The following is a 15,758-nucleotide window of genomic DNA, read 5'->3' as shown; positions in this document are numbered from 1 at the left end:
AGGTCTACCTATTATACTTCTCAGAAAATCCTCATTAAGATTTGATGAGTTAACCTATGCAATCCTTATGAATAAATTGAGCAAAGCTGTAGGCAAGTAGTGTTTTCATTTTTGCAATCACTCAATAATTTACTGGCAAGAAACTGAAGGTCCAAAGGCAAAAAGGAAATTTGGGTTTAATAACTGTTTGCAATGGATATGCCAATATGATTTTCATACTATTTTTCTATTATTTGGATTTATTTTATTAGCCTTTAAATATCAAACACATGATTCTGCAGCAAAAATGGGCTTTTGAAGTGTTAACAGAAAGAAGTATTATCAACATTCACTTATTAGGTTAGAATATATTCTAAACACAAAGGTTCTCATCACTGGGGTTTCTATAGGAAGAAAGCACTGCTAGCGCAGCTACAAAACACAGACCAAACCTGTAGTGCTCTGTGTCACTTACCCCAGATCCAGAAGCTGCAAGGGACCCTTTCTGAACACTTCTGCACGCTCCCAGCAGCCAGAATGACTCCTGGGAGGTACATTTTATACTTAAATCTGGATTAAACCAAGATAAGGGGAAAAAGCTGACTTTACAAGACAGTGATTGTCTCTGAAAATTGGAGTTGAGTGTAATATTTATTTTCTTTTTATACTTTTCTGTATTTTCCAATTTTCTGTAATGAATGTGTTTTACTTCTTAAAAATTTCCCCCAAATTACATAATTTAAAACATCATAATGAGAACACAGGTCAAACACTAAATCACTTGGGCTTCACATATAGCTCTCTCTCTTCCCTTAAGCCCATTTTGCTTTGTTTAATTCAATTGTGACAGAGACATTAACATTAGTGATTAAGTGCCTCAATAAAAACCACATTTATTGTTACTGTTGTCAAATTCATCTGTTAAATTTCATTTCTGTTCATTTCCTTTTCTTAGCTGTATCATGTGTTGGAATTTATTACTTAATTATATTTTAGTAATGTGTGTTTTTAAATCAATTTATTGTCACAAATGATAAAACAGTAGGAATACAATGGCTGAACACTGATCTTTTTCTTACGAAAGCTTCCCCAGAAACCTTGTAATAGGCGCAGTAGACTTGGAGGTAATTCACTAAAATTTCTCCCAAGAACTTATAACAAACCACACAATGCCAGAAATGACAACATTTTAATCATTTGGAAATACCAATGGCTAATATTATACTTTAAGAATCAAATCGGGATTATAATATAATCTTATAGACTGCTTCTTTTCTCAAGAAATTAAATTACAGGGAAAAAACGTCATCTCCTGGTCATAGTCTTACACAGCAAGAAACATTTTAATTGTAAATGTGTCTTTTAGAGCCTTTAAATTTCAAAAAGATGAGGAGGAGGATGGATCCTGTGTACTTACTAATCTGTAAATAGAGTATCAGGCCAGGAATCAATTCTGAAATGCAGCATCAATTGCATAGGCTTCCACTTACTTTTAGTTGAATAAAAGCCCTACTAGATACGCAAATAACATCAAACTTGCCAGATTAAAGAGAGGCCCCTCATACTCTAAATCATGATTGTCAATCATCACCCAGGATTAAGGGATATATTTTAAAAACCTAAAAGCAAGCGCTTCCTTTTAACTTCTGCCTACTGCGCATTTTGGATTATCGCCCAGAAATAGTATTACTTGAAACAAGACTGCCTCCCTCCTACCATCTATAAGAAGTGCATTGTTACCATCTGCTGTTGTCTATTTGGAATAAAACTCAGCAAGGCATGCAGCTTAATGTTCAGAGTCCTTCAGCAGAGTCTGCTTGTGTCTAGAACGCAGCTTCACATTTAAATGGAGCTGATTTTCAGTTTAGTCAGTGTTTCCTCCACATTGCTATCCTCCCCACCAGAAAGAAGCAAATTAGTCTAAGGACTAAGACGACCACAACATATTCACATTGTAAAGTGGAAACTTCCTTTAAACCCTACAGTGACCAGTGAAGCCTTACTTGTAAACTCTCCAGGTTTATTCAGGTGAATAAGTTTTCCCATTTTGTATTTTCTCATTAGCATTATCTTCTCCAGACATATTACTTTCATTATTAGAAAATATTTTCTTTTAAAAGGCATGTGTTCTTAGAAAATAATAACCCCAAAGATGTGATCATCAAAGGGCCTTGAATATAAATATAATAGGGAACTTTTAAAAAGAGTTATAATAGGTCTAACAAACAACAGATTTTGTGAATTTGTATGAAAGAGATGTGCAAATAATATCTCTAAAGTATACACAAGAAACTAATAACAGGTTTCTTTAGTTAGGGGTAGCAGGGAGACAGAGTCTGAAGTGGGAAAGACATTTACTTGTCTATACTATTTTGTGCTTTTTATTTTTAACATAGAAATTTATTAAATATTTTTATAAATAACCAATAATGCGGTTATTTAAAATTGTGAAAAAGAAAAAAATATATACTGGTTCTTTAAATTTAAAACAAAATGACATTCCAGGACTAACCTTATCAAGAAACAACCTTTTAATAAGATTATTAAAACAAAGTGTTAATTTATGAAAAGTTCAACATTCTATTAAATTGCTAACAAAACACTGAATTACAACCCAACAGGTTGCTTCATTGAATTCATTCATCTACTCCTGGCAAAGACATTCCAAATTTGAACTTAATTAATATTCCTTCTCCTGGTTTCCATAGTTTCTTTTTAAACATGAGTACCAGTAGAAACTGGCAGTAACTTCACCCATGTTCTCAATAATAACCCCCTCTGGCTGTCAATATGTATGAAAAGGAAATTTTTTTCCATACCGAGAAGAGCCCGCATTTTCATGTCTATTGTTTAAAAATATGCTGGTAACATTTCTTTCTCCCTCTTTTTTGTGTATGCAGTTTGACATACTTAACCCTTTCCCTGCCTGTGGTTCTCACAATGCTCAGCTGAAAAATGAACGTTCAAGAGTAGTGTTGCCATACTGGATCCTAATAATAGCCTCCCATTCTGCCTTCCAGGAACCTCAAAAGAGCAGTGGTAGATGAAACTGATGCCTGACAATTAACTGTTCTGGTAGGAACCAATATCATGGCTTATTGGTTTCTAAATGTAGCTGGGTGCAAAAGACTCTTGTTTCTGTTCTGTTTTAACACCTAAATGAAGGTCTCTCTTGGCCACTGTAAATGGCCTTTATCCTAAGGCCAGGTATTTTCCTATAGCCCAAAGCAAACAGAAGCTGTCTCAGACCTAGTCTGGTACCTCTTCTCTCTGCCTCATTTCCTCTTGGGTCCATGCTTGTCCTTGCTGGGCTGATTGCCCTCCATGAGTCACAATGTCTCCAGCAGTATGCTGCTGGGTTCTGGTTGCATACCAAAACATCTCTGTGTCCACTTTAGTCTAGAATGTTCACCGCTTTCTGCCATGATACTGTTGCTACTTTTAAGATTTTGCTCTTATTTTTCATCTAGCTGCTCCATCTCTATGCATTTGCACATCCTACACTGCTGGTGAAAATATTTCTGCTGACTAAATGGGTTCGTTGAGGTTTACAATAACATTTACAGCCTTCTTGATCTGGGATGAGCTTCATTTTCCTTGGTTTGCACAAATCAGGCCTGGCCACACATCACATCAGCCCCTGTGGTCCCTGCTTGTGTTGCTCTTTGCATTTAGTCCTCAGTGGCCACTGGTGTCAAAGGTACATATGTAGACCCCACCCAAGAGGCCATGGGGTCACTGACCTCTCTGTCTACTTCTCTTTGGTCTTGCTGACAGCCATGGTTATCCCAACAAGTAACCACACAGAGCAGTCTGTTCTCATGGCCAGTACAGGCTTTGTCTCATCCACTACTACTCTAACTTTGAGACTCACTGATCCCTGTATTTTCCCCCCAAAAGGATTATTTACCCAATTTCAATGGGTCTGAAGGAGAAGAATAAACTTGCAAGCAAAGGATGGCCAGAAATACAACATGCCAGGAAACAAAAAGACTATTTTGTTCCTAGTTGTGTGTTTCTCCGGAACTTTCTCCCTTCTCCTATGATTTTAAGTCAAAAGACAAAATGCTGATTTTTAATATGAAAAAAATGTGCGTTGCATCGAAACTGCTGTCTCTCCAGAAAACGTCCAGGAATAAATTAAAATAGAATTTAAATAAAAAAGAAATGTGCTGGCCCTAAATAGAAAATATCTATATAATATCACCAGAGGACATAAAAACAGATAGAAAAGCATACCATCTTCTTGAATGGAAAGAACTTAATAAACTAAAAATGCCAAATTAATACACCAATGTAGTGCAGTTTTCAATTAGAATCTCAACAGACATGGCAGACATGCAAATTATGCATACCTCCTCTGCTTATACACATACTCCATTGTCCCATCAGACTTCACTTAAAAAACGTAAGTTTAGGGGCTTTCCTGGTGACACAGTGGTTAGGAATCTGCCTGCCAATGCAGGGGACACGGGTTCGAGCCCTGGACAGGCAAGATCCCACATGCTGTGAAGAAACTAAGCCCATGCACCAGAACTACTGAGCCTGCGCTCTAGAGCCTGTGAGCCACAACTACTGAGCCCGCATGCCACAACTACTGAAGCCCATGCGCCTAGAGCCCGTGCTCTGCAACAAAGAGAAGTCACCGCAACGAGAAGCCCGCATACCGCAACAAAGAGTAGCCCCCTCTCACCGCAAATAGAGAAAGCCCAAGAGCAGCAAGGAAGATCCAATGCAGCCAAAACCAAATAAATAAATTTATAAAAAAAACCCAACACATAAGTTCAAAGACAAAATTATTAAGAATTTCAAGATGATGTCAGCAGAGCACTAAACCAAGTGCAATCCCTTCTGAGTATGGGCCTTGTGTAACTGCACAGACTGCACACATATAAAGCTGATCCTACCATATTGAAAAGAGAAGCTCTTCCCTGCCAACTCTTTTTCTTTATACCCTGATCTGTTTTTTTCCCCCAAAGCACTTATCGCTTTCTAATATACTGCAGACTTTACTGACTAATTGTATTGATTTGCTTCTGCTGCTAAAAGGTAAGCTCAACAACATCTGGGACTTTGTTCACTGATGTATCCCATGTGCCTAGACCAAAGCCCAGCACATAGGTGTTCAGTAAATATTGAATTGAGTGAATGATAAACCCCTGAGTGCTGATAGGGCCTTTATCCTAGGCTAATAAGACTCTGAGGTAGAGTTGTGCAGTGATTCATTACTGGAAACATGCCATGTTGACTTCTGAACTTTGGGCACCCTTCCATGAAGAGCAAAGGAGACACTGAGGCCTCTCCACTCACACACTTGTATTGCTGCTCTTTTGCAGGTTTGTAAATTGGATCAGAGTAATCTTAAAATGAGTTCAAGTCGTTTTTATTGCCCATCTTTGAATGTGGATCAGGCTTTGGGTCTGGCCTAGCCCAACACTTAGGCAACATTATTACTAACTGGCCTATGAATTCTCACCCACTGGCTCTAAATAACAAAGGAAAGGCTTACTCCCTAAACTCTTCATGTTGGTTCAGGTATTTTTATCCTCTGCTTGTGCTATGAAGGGTCACATCAATGTTCAACTTGCTGCATATTTAAATGTGAAAGGTATGGATTTCTTTAAGAGTTAAGAACAAGTTTGAGAAGCTACCCAAATCAAAATTCATAACATGTCTACTAACAGAGTTGAGCACTGAGCAGGATTACAGGGATTTTCCACTTTTTAAATGTCCTGGTTTGTTTTGTGAAAGGATCTGGCTTTGGGGAGTTGCTGGATAGTTTGGGTTCCTGGTAGTTGATAAATCCATTATATTCTGAGATGTACCCTTTGTTTGGGGAAAATTATTCAGAATAGTCTCTTGTTATATGAAAGTAAGAGTTCATCAGTTAATCTTGGAGAAGCATGTGAAGTCGTCAGAAGTCCAAAGCCAGATGTTATCATCTGAGCAGCTTATTTTCCAAGAAATGTAACATGGTGGTGGTTAGGAATACAGGTACCAATTGCTGACTGCCCATGTTCAATCCTGGTTCTAACTTCCCCTACCTGGGTGAACTTGCTTTAGGTTTCTCCACGCCTCCACTCTTTTAACCATAAAATAATGACAATATTAGTATCTACCTCATAGAGTTTTTGTGTAGATTGAATATAAAGTCATTAAAATAACATCTGACATAAAGTAAATGTTCCATTGAGTGTTAGCTATCATCATGAGGAGTTCTGTTTAGCAACCAGATGTGGTGTTGGCTGTGCTGGGCTCTTGAAGCACTGGAGAAATGCTTTCCTATATGTATATTTAGATAGGACTCTCAGTGTTCCTCTGTGGTGTTATTAAAATGAACTAACTTGGGCTTTGAGAAATCCACTCTACTGTGACTTACCATCTAGTCCCTCTCTCAAATCATTTTAAAGCAGAAAAATGAACGGGCCTTGGAATCAGGAGTGTGGGCATGGGGCAGACAGAGCCTCTTTGAGTCTGGATTTGGCACATGAAAGTTCTTGGAGAGTTTTGTTGATGGGCGTTAAATTAGCCTCAACATCTGGGAGCCTGATAGAAAGTCCATGGGGTCCCTGATATTGAATTCAGGGCACATGAGCCTGAGAAAAATCACTGCCAATGGCAGAGTAAATCACTTTTGCTGCTGTTCTTTGGTTATCCCCCAAGCATGCAGTAAAGCTTTATTAACCTCTACAACCTTAGGTTTGGGGGAATTCTAGGTGTTGGATTGGAATTCTTAGAATTTTAGTATTTTTAAAAAACTGACCTTTTGTAGACCAAGCCAATAAAGCAGGGGTACACTACCTAGATATTTCTGGTTATGCTGCACTGTATATTTCTGTAATGTCTGGAGTATTTAGAGCATGTATATATTACTTTAGAATGAGAAAAGAGAAAAAATATTATATATACACACATGGGTTTTAATCCACCTACACAGGCATTACTCTAGTAGGTCTTATCCTCTGAGGTCATATGATATAAATTATTCAACAAACAGCACAAGCCAGGAGGTGTATTATATCCAGCAAGTTCTAGAAAATGTGCCTTTAGATTTTACATTATTTTTAACAGTACCATTAATGGCTATGAATGCAAAACCAAAGTAGTTCTGTTTCAATTACTTTAAATAACCACTTAATTAGAATATAACTTAAATTCAGAAAAGTGCACAAACTGTAAATGTACTTTTCTATGAATTATTACAAAGTGAACACACTCATGTAACTGTCCCCTGATCAAGAAATAAAACAATACCCCAGGACCTAAGCTCTTGAGCCACCTCCTCAGACACTACCTTTCCTTCCCTTCAAAGGAAGGGAGTGGAGTTGCTGGGTATGCATATGCAGTAGAAAATAGCAAAGTTACCCAAAGAGCAATATATCTGTTCCTACCAGAATTGTATACAAATCCCACTTGCTTCACATTTGCCAATACATGGAATTGTCAAGGCTTCTTAATTTTTGCCATTCTGTGGAATGTGTAATAGTATCTCATTGTGGTTTTAATTTGCAATTCCCTGATAACCAATAAGGTTGAGAATCTTTATATCTATTGGGTGCTGAATATCCTCTTTTGTGTACTGTGATTCAAATCTTTTGCCAATTTTTCTATTGAAATGTCCTTTTCTTAATGATTTATAGAAGTTATTCATATGTTTTGGACACTAATCTTTTGTCAATTATGCATATTGCAAATATTTTCCCTACTCTCTTTGGTCTTTTCAACTTCTTAACTCCCACCAACAAATTTCTTCAAGAATCTTCATGCTTTTAAATCCAGTTCCCCAATCTCTAGCCTCCAGAGATTCAGAGGCTCTTTGTCCTGACCCTCTCACACCTGACTGCAAAGTCTATTCATTTTCTGCCTTAGCATGACTGGGAGTTCCTAATTTATATGTAATTCAAGTTAGAGTTACTTCTGTCACTTGCAAAGATAGTTTTTCCTATTCTATTACAAATATATTTGCCTGTTATTTTTCAGAAGCTTTATTGTTTTATCTTTCACATTTGGGTGCATAAACCACCAAGAATTTGTGTATGGTATTAAGCAGGGAGGAGGGATGGAGATTCATAAATATACTACTCCTCAGCACCAATTTTATCATAAATCAAGTATCTATGTATGTGTCAGTCTATTTCTGAACCCTTTATTCTGCTCTATTGGTCTATTTTTCTATCCTTTTGTCAATATCACACTGTCTTAATTACTGTAACTTTTTAATAAGTGTTGGTATCTAGTGGTGAAAGTTCTCCAAATTTTTTTTCTCTAAGAATATTTGGCTATTGTTGGACCTTTGCATTTCCATATGAATTTCAGTCATTCTGTCAATTTCCACAACAAATGAGCTGGGATTTTGATTAGGATTTTATTAAATCTATAGATCACTTTGTGGAGAACTGATTTATAATGTTGAGTTCTGATCAATAAACATGGCCTTTCACTCCCTTTAATTTCTCTCTATAATGTTTTAGAGTCTTATGCATAGAGGTCTTACATGTCTTTCACTAGTTTCATTCTTAGGTATTTGATGTTTTTGTAACAGATAACATTTCAAAATTATCTTCAAATTGTTTACTGGTATAAAGAATAATTTCTATAGTTAATCTGTAGTATACAGATTTTGTAACCTTGCTAAATTCACTTATGATAACTTATCTGTACTCTTTGACTTTCTATGTACATAATCACAGTATCGGCCAATAATGAGTTTTATTTCTTCCCTTCTGCTTTATACATACATACATACATATATATATATATATATATATATATATATATATATATACATATAAAATAAGTTTTTTGCATTACTGTATTGGCTAGGATCTCCATTATGATGTTAAACAGAAGTGGTGATAGCAAGCATTTACAGATCTCAGGAAGATAGCTTTCAAAACTTTTACCATTACTAATCAAGGAAGTCATCTAAGCCTGCTTTCTTCACAGGAAAGACTTTAATTAAAGAATAGCTATTTTTAATAGATATAGAATTGTTAATATTTTCTATTTTATCTTGTATCAGTGTTTTTAAAGTTTTTTGAAGAATAACCTTAATCTATTTTTTAAAGTTTATTAGCAAAGAGTTGGTATTATTCTTTTTTTTTGTTAAGTTTTTTTGGCTGCGTTGGGTCTTAGTTGCTGCACGCGGGATCTTTGTCACGGTGCGTGGGCTTCTTTCTAGTTGCGGTGTGAGGGTTTTCTCTCTCTAGTTGTGGCATGTGGGCGTGTGGGCTCTCTAGTTGTGGCATGCAAGCTCAGTAGTTGTGGCACGCGGGCTTAGTTGCCCCGCGGCATGTGGGATCTTAGTTCCCCAACCAGGGATTGAACCCGCATCCCCTGCATTGGAAGGTGGATTCTTTACCACAGGACCACAGGGGAAGTCCCGCTTCAGTTTTCTTTTTAATGTCTTCAGAATATGTACAGAAGTTTCCCTCGTCTTTCCTGAGATAATATTCGTGCTCTTTTTCTACCTGATCAGTCTTGCAGAGGTTTATGTTTCATTAGTCTTTACAATAAAGCCAATTTTTGTTTTTGTTGATCCTCTGTTTTATATTTTATTTTCTGTTATTTTCCTTCCTACTTTCCTATGTGTTTAATTTGATGCTTTATTCTAACTTTTTGAAATAGATTTAAATAGTTGTTTTCTGCTTTTCTTCTTTTAAATACATTCACATTTAAGTCTTTAAGTGTTTCTCTATGCACTGCTTTGGCTGCATCTCACAAGTTTTGATAAGTTGTATTTTTACCAGTCAGTTCAAATATTTTCTAATTTCCAGTGTAATTTTTTTGACTCCTGAGTTATTTAGAAATAGTTTATTTTTCAAGTGTATGAAAATTTAGTAAACTCTTATTTCTAACTTTATTCCACTACAGTCATAAAACATACTCTGAATAATTCCAAATTTTTGAAAATTGTTAGGACATTATAGACCTAGCACATAGCCCATTTTCTAAATTTCCATGTGCACTTGAAATGAATATGTATTCTGTGGTTATGTATGACTATCATTTACTTTTTTATAATCTCCTTTACAGAAAAATCAAAATATTACAATCTATTTTAAAAACACATTTCTCTGTACTGATGAAAGTTAAATGTGTATTAAAATTAAAATATTTACTAAATATAATCACAAAATTTTAATGAAATTTGTATCCACAATTTTCTTAAACAAAAATATTCAATATTCTGTAAATGATCTCTTTTGATCAAAGCCATTAGTAATCACAATGAAAATAATTTTATTTCATTGTGTTAAAAAATTGCTAAAGCAGAGTAAAAGGCATCTGATAAAAGGATGACAATGTGTGAGTTTTGGGGTTTTTTTAAATCAGATTCAGAAATAAATTACCTCTAAAGGATTTTGCTAATCCTTTGGTTAACTATTACCCTGCTTAAGACAACTCAGTTATGTCATATTTCCAAAAGATCCAAAAATTTGCCTTCAAAACATGTCTGAAATCCATCAAATACAATTAATTTGTGGTATATCCATAATTTGCAATTATACTTTACACATACTACTGCCAAGGAGTCATTTGTTAACCTTAATGAGATAAACATGCTTTCTTTGGGATTACAGTTAAATATGATGGCTAAGAACTGTGTTATAGATCTGCAGTGTCTTCCCATAAGAAGATACTTGACATCCTCAAGGTTAAAGGTTAAAATTCTGGTTCAGAATCGGGAAGCATTCCTAGCATATAAACAGTCCAACTATAGGAAGTCATACTTCACAGCTTAAATTTTCTAGAGGACTGGAGTCATTCCATTTGAGTCTACCCATTATATCCATACACTAAAATGCTAGAAAGCTTTCTTTTTTGCTTTAAAAACAAAAACTCAACAACTATACATTATCAAAGTATTATTAAAATTTCAAAATCATTCCTCTGTTTCAAAGCCATAAAGAAGGGATGTTTTTCTTCTCCCACCATTTCTAGTATTTCTGAAAAGATGATGATTAAAAAGTTTAAAAGTTTTACATGACCTTAACCAAGTTCTCTTGGTGAGAAAATAGATGTTCTTCCAGCACTCACTGACATTCCCCCTAAACGTACTTTTGCTAATGTATATAATGTAAGTAAGTAATGTTGGTATTCAACAAGATATGTAAGCTAAGAATCTTGGAATCATATTTGATTCCCTCTCTTCCTTGCCCTCCACATCCAATAATCAACAATAGATAAGTCCCATTGGTTTAATCTTCCAAGTGTTTCCTGAGTCCATCACTTCCTCTTCATTCCTGTGCTACTCCCCCAGTTCAGGCCCTCAGCATCCAGATTAATGCAGTAGCCTAGCTTCTGCTCTCTTCTGCCCTCTCACCCACGGCACACATTCCTATCAGCCACCTTTTTAAAGAGTTGTTCATGTCATTCACCTACTTAATCATTAATGGTTGGTTCTCTATTATTTTTATGATAAAGCCTAAACAATTAGCATAGCATTTAAAACTCTTAATAAACTAACCCTGACCCAAATATTCCAGGCTTTACTTGCCTTTCTGACAGACCACATACCCTAAGCTCTACTCACATTCAGTGAATACACCAGTGACTCATGCACCACACCTTTGCAAGTGTGAGTCACATCTACCTGGAATGCCCCTCTACCTGTTCTATTTCCTGAAATGCTCCTTGACTTTTAAAAGTCTAGTGTGAAATCTTCTTGGAGATAACAGAACAAAGTGGTTAAATCACTGGCTCTGGAAGCCTGTGGTTATAGTGTGAATTCTGACTCTATTATTTCTTAGATATTTAACCTCTGTCAAGTTATCTAACTTCTCTGTGCCTCAGTTCCCTCATATGTAAAATGGGGATAAAAACAGTACCTACCTCCCACTGTATTAAGCACAATAACAAATGTATTATTAGCAAGGTGTCTGACACATAATAGGTGTTTAATAAAAGGTAACTTTAATAGTTTTAATTATCTACCCTCCCCACCAGCCCACAATTTAGTAACAGCTCCTTGTGGATTCTCACAGTACTTGGTTCCATGCTACTGTTATAGCACTTATAGAATACTATCATTGGCTGCATACATTAACTTTCTCACTAGGCTACACTCTTTAGGGCAGGATCTTATTACTCAATCTTAATATCCCTAACTTCTAATACAGTACCGGACAAAGGACAACATTTCAATAAATGTTGGTCAGATGAAAAATGAGCCAATGAGGTGATCCCACATAGGACTGGAAATACCTTCAAAAAGCTGATAGAAGTGGTGAGGATGAAAACCACAAATGTCTTTTCTCCCCACTTTACAACACTCGCACAAGGTCACATAATTAGCAAGTGACAAAGCCAAGATGCACATCTGCCATTTGTCTGATTCAAGAGCCTTAGCTCTTAATCAAAGTGGTATACGGTCACTGAAAGCTGGCAGCACTGGAGGAGGATCTAGCTCTCAGATACTCTCAGTGGGCTCAGACATGACTTCTTAAGCTAATCCATTTCTGACATCACTATACATTCTCAACAGAATGCCTGCATTTGGAATTACAGAATTTTAGCCTTAGCAGTGATCACAGAGCACTAACAAGGAAACTGAGGATTAAGTACTTTGCCCATATATAGACTCCTATTTCAAACGAAGTTTAAGATGTATTAAATCCAGTCTAGATACAGACTCCTTTCTCATATAAAGCTGATCTTACTTAAATATATTTTTATTTGCTGGCCTACAAAACAATTTTATGATCATTTTTTCTTTGAATTTTATTAGCAATAGAGTACCAATATCCTATTGGTATTTAGTCCTTAATGGTCAGATTTCCTTTCTCAGAATCAGTTTCTCTGATGTACTCTATCATTAAGTAACAACTACTCATAGTAGCAAGGCCACGTATTATAGAAAAACATATGATATGATTTCAAATTTAATTCCTTAAAATATAAGCCTCGTGTTTTTGGCATAAACACTTTACCCTTCTCAATTCAGCTTTATTAATTTGATCACTACAATAAAAGAAAATACACCAAAAAAAAAAGTTGTTTCTGAATGATGAAATTATGAGTAATTTTTATTTAGATTTTTAAAATCTTTACATGTTTTCTGTAATGACTGTTTTCATTCCCCCAACCTGTCCTAAAGCCAAAGCCTCAGACGCTGAGTGGAGTGAGGAAGTCCCCCTCCTGCATGGGGGAGGAGAGAAATACAATGTGGGGTACTGGAGCTCAAATGAGGTGAAAAGGGTGTCACACAGTAAAGTGTGTGTGTATGTAAATTTAAAACATTATACACGTATATACACACATAAAGCCCTAGAGCACCATCCACCGAGGAGTGTGGCACCGATATCTCAATTATAAGCACATCTCATGCACAAATTATAGTTTCTAAATACCAATTTCCACTAAAAGGCAGAGAAACAGCTGATTCCAAAGATGGGGCAGGCAAGTACAAGGTAAGTTTGGAGAAACCTGTGTGCCCAAATGTAAGAAAGTACTTAAAAAATGATGGCAACTTGTCAAAGGACAGAGGAGCCAACTTGAAAGGGCTCCCATTGACCAAATGGGGGATGATTTGAGATTCAAAATAAATAACAGATTATAATCCATTGACTAGAAAACCGTGAATTCATAGATATTAATAACCTGAAATTTTGATTAGGAGCAGGATATATACATAGCTTCAAACTACCTCCTCACAAAATACTTACAAAGGGAGGAAGTAACTTTACAGTGAAGAAGCCTGATAGGTAGTACCTTAAGCAAGTGATCAAAATGAGTATCATCAGAAATAGTGCACTGAAATTGTGCACTACCTCATAGGATGCAATGAGAACACAGAATTGCTTTTGTAATACCCCTGCCAAAAAAGCAACTGGAATCTATTCACGAGGAAACAGATAAACCAAATTTAGGGACATTTTACATAATAACTGGCTTATAATCTACAAAAGTGCCAAGGGTAGTAAAAGTCAAGGAAAGACTGAGGAATCATTCCAGAGTGAAAGAAACTAGAGACACTACAACCTAAGACAACACATGATTTTGAAGTGGATCCTTATAAAACATTATTGGGACAACTGGTGAAACCTGAATGGGGTCTTAGGATTAGATGGGAGTAATATATCAATGTTAATTTCCTGATTTTGATGGTTGTATTGTGGCTATATAGGAGAATTTCTTCTCTTTGGAAATACAAAAGTATTGCAGGGTGATGGGGCATCATGACAGCAACTTACTCTCAAAGTGGAAAAATTTTATTTGTACCATATTTACAACCTTTCTGTAAGTTAGAAATTGTTTCGAAAATTTTTCTTTAAAAAGCAGAAAGCAAAAAAATGAATCAATAGATTATTATTCTTAAAGAGCTGATAAAGGAATTCAATGATTAAAAAAACAATTTTAATGACGAAGTCTGTCCAGTTCCTGGGTCCACTGTGCACATATATGTTCTTCAAAACTGTTTTAGTTTTGTGTCATTAATTCACCCAGAAATTCTTCTCACACATGACTTTCAGAATCTTAAACACACACACACACTCACACACTCTTCCTGTTAGTTAGGATAGCGACATGTTCATAGGTGCTGTTCAGTAGAGAGAAGCTCTGTGAGTTCTATTTTTATCAAACAAAAATGTTTGTAAGTATTACTATAAAAATAACTTCTCCCCCTTGTGGCAAAAATTGAAAATACATTCTGAAGAATCCTAATATAGAGGCACTTAGTATTATTCGTTATAAAGTATTTTCATATAATTTTATGTGAATCCTCTAGCACACAGCATTTGCAAACAATATATTTAAGAGGTAGTTTCACAGTTTGCTTTAGTTCAGCATTGTCCAGATTCTATTTGGATAATATTCTCTATAGCAAAAAGCTGCAGGTTTGATAGACTGCCACAACAAAATGCCAGAGTTCAAAGAAACCAAATTTACCCACAGTATAAAGATTAAAATGACAGGCAGGTAAAGAGGGATGGCCCCATTCCAAGGCACCTGCCTATTTAAGATTACAGGGGCATCAAGAAGGATTCCTACCTCTCAAAGTTTAATCTAAAAAATCTGAAAGTCCACCATTGGAGATTAATTCCTTGGAGTTGGTTCCATCCAATCTTCAAACTTAGTTTATTAATATGAAGATACTCTGGAAGAAAGACATTTTCCTTCATTTAAGATTGCCAATGGTGAAAACAAAAGAAGTCACTCATCTGAGTATAAATTAACTCATTCCAGATTCTTATCCCTATTCTTACCCCTCCATACGTCTTCCTATTAAGTGACCAGTCACTGATAATTCTATGTTTTATTGACCTTCCAGTGATTATAAAGTAATTTAAGTGGTTTTTGAAAGTAAACTTAATTCCAGTTTCAGACTTTTAAATTAAAAGTGGCTCAGTTGGATACTGTCTCTTCAACACAGTAATATAGTGTCTTGGCTAAAATGAATTATTGACAATTTTAATACATGTTGCACAGTACATATTAATATAGGAAAATACATGTTAGCAGCAGCATAATGTTGACCATGTTCTAATCCATTCCACCTGCTCAAATATTAGTAAAAATAATTATATATTTGTAATGCATCACTGCTGTCTAGTGCAAATCTATGCCTTCTGAATAAATGACTTTCCTCTGAGCTTGTTTGCTGTTTGGAGTATGACTGTTATATATTCATATTTCAATTAGCTTTGTATGGTGAGGCAGACTGCAACCTTCTAAACCACTTAGAAAATGAGCAAGTATAGTTAATTACCTGTCTCTCCGCCACAAAAGTGTTATTAATCACAAGAACTGAGGTTTAGTGTTACCTCCCAGATAAC

Source organism: Pseudorca crassidens, chromosome 1 (assembly GCF_039906515.1).
Source record: "Pseudorca crassidens isolate mPseCra1 chromosome 1, mPseCra1.hap1, whole genome shotgun sequence".
Lineage (NCBI taxonomy): Eukaryota > Metazoa > Chordata > Mammalia > Artiodactyla > Delphinidae > Pseudorca > Pseudorca crassidens.
Note: the sequence above shows the minus strand (reverse complement) of the source record.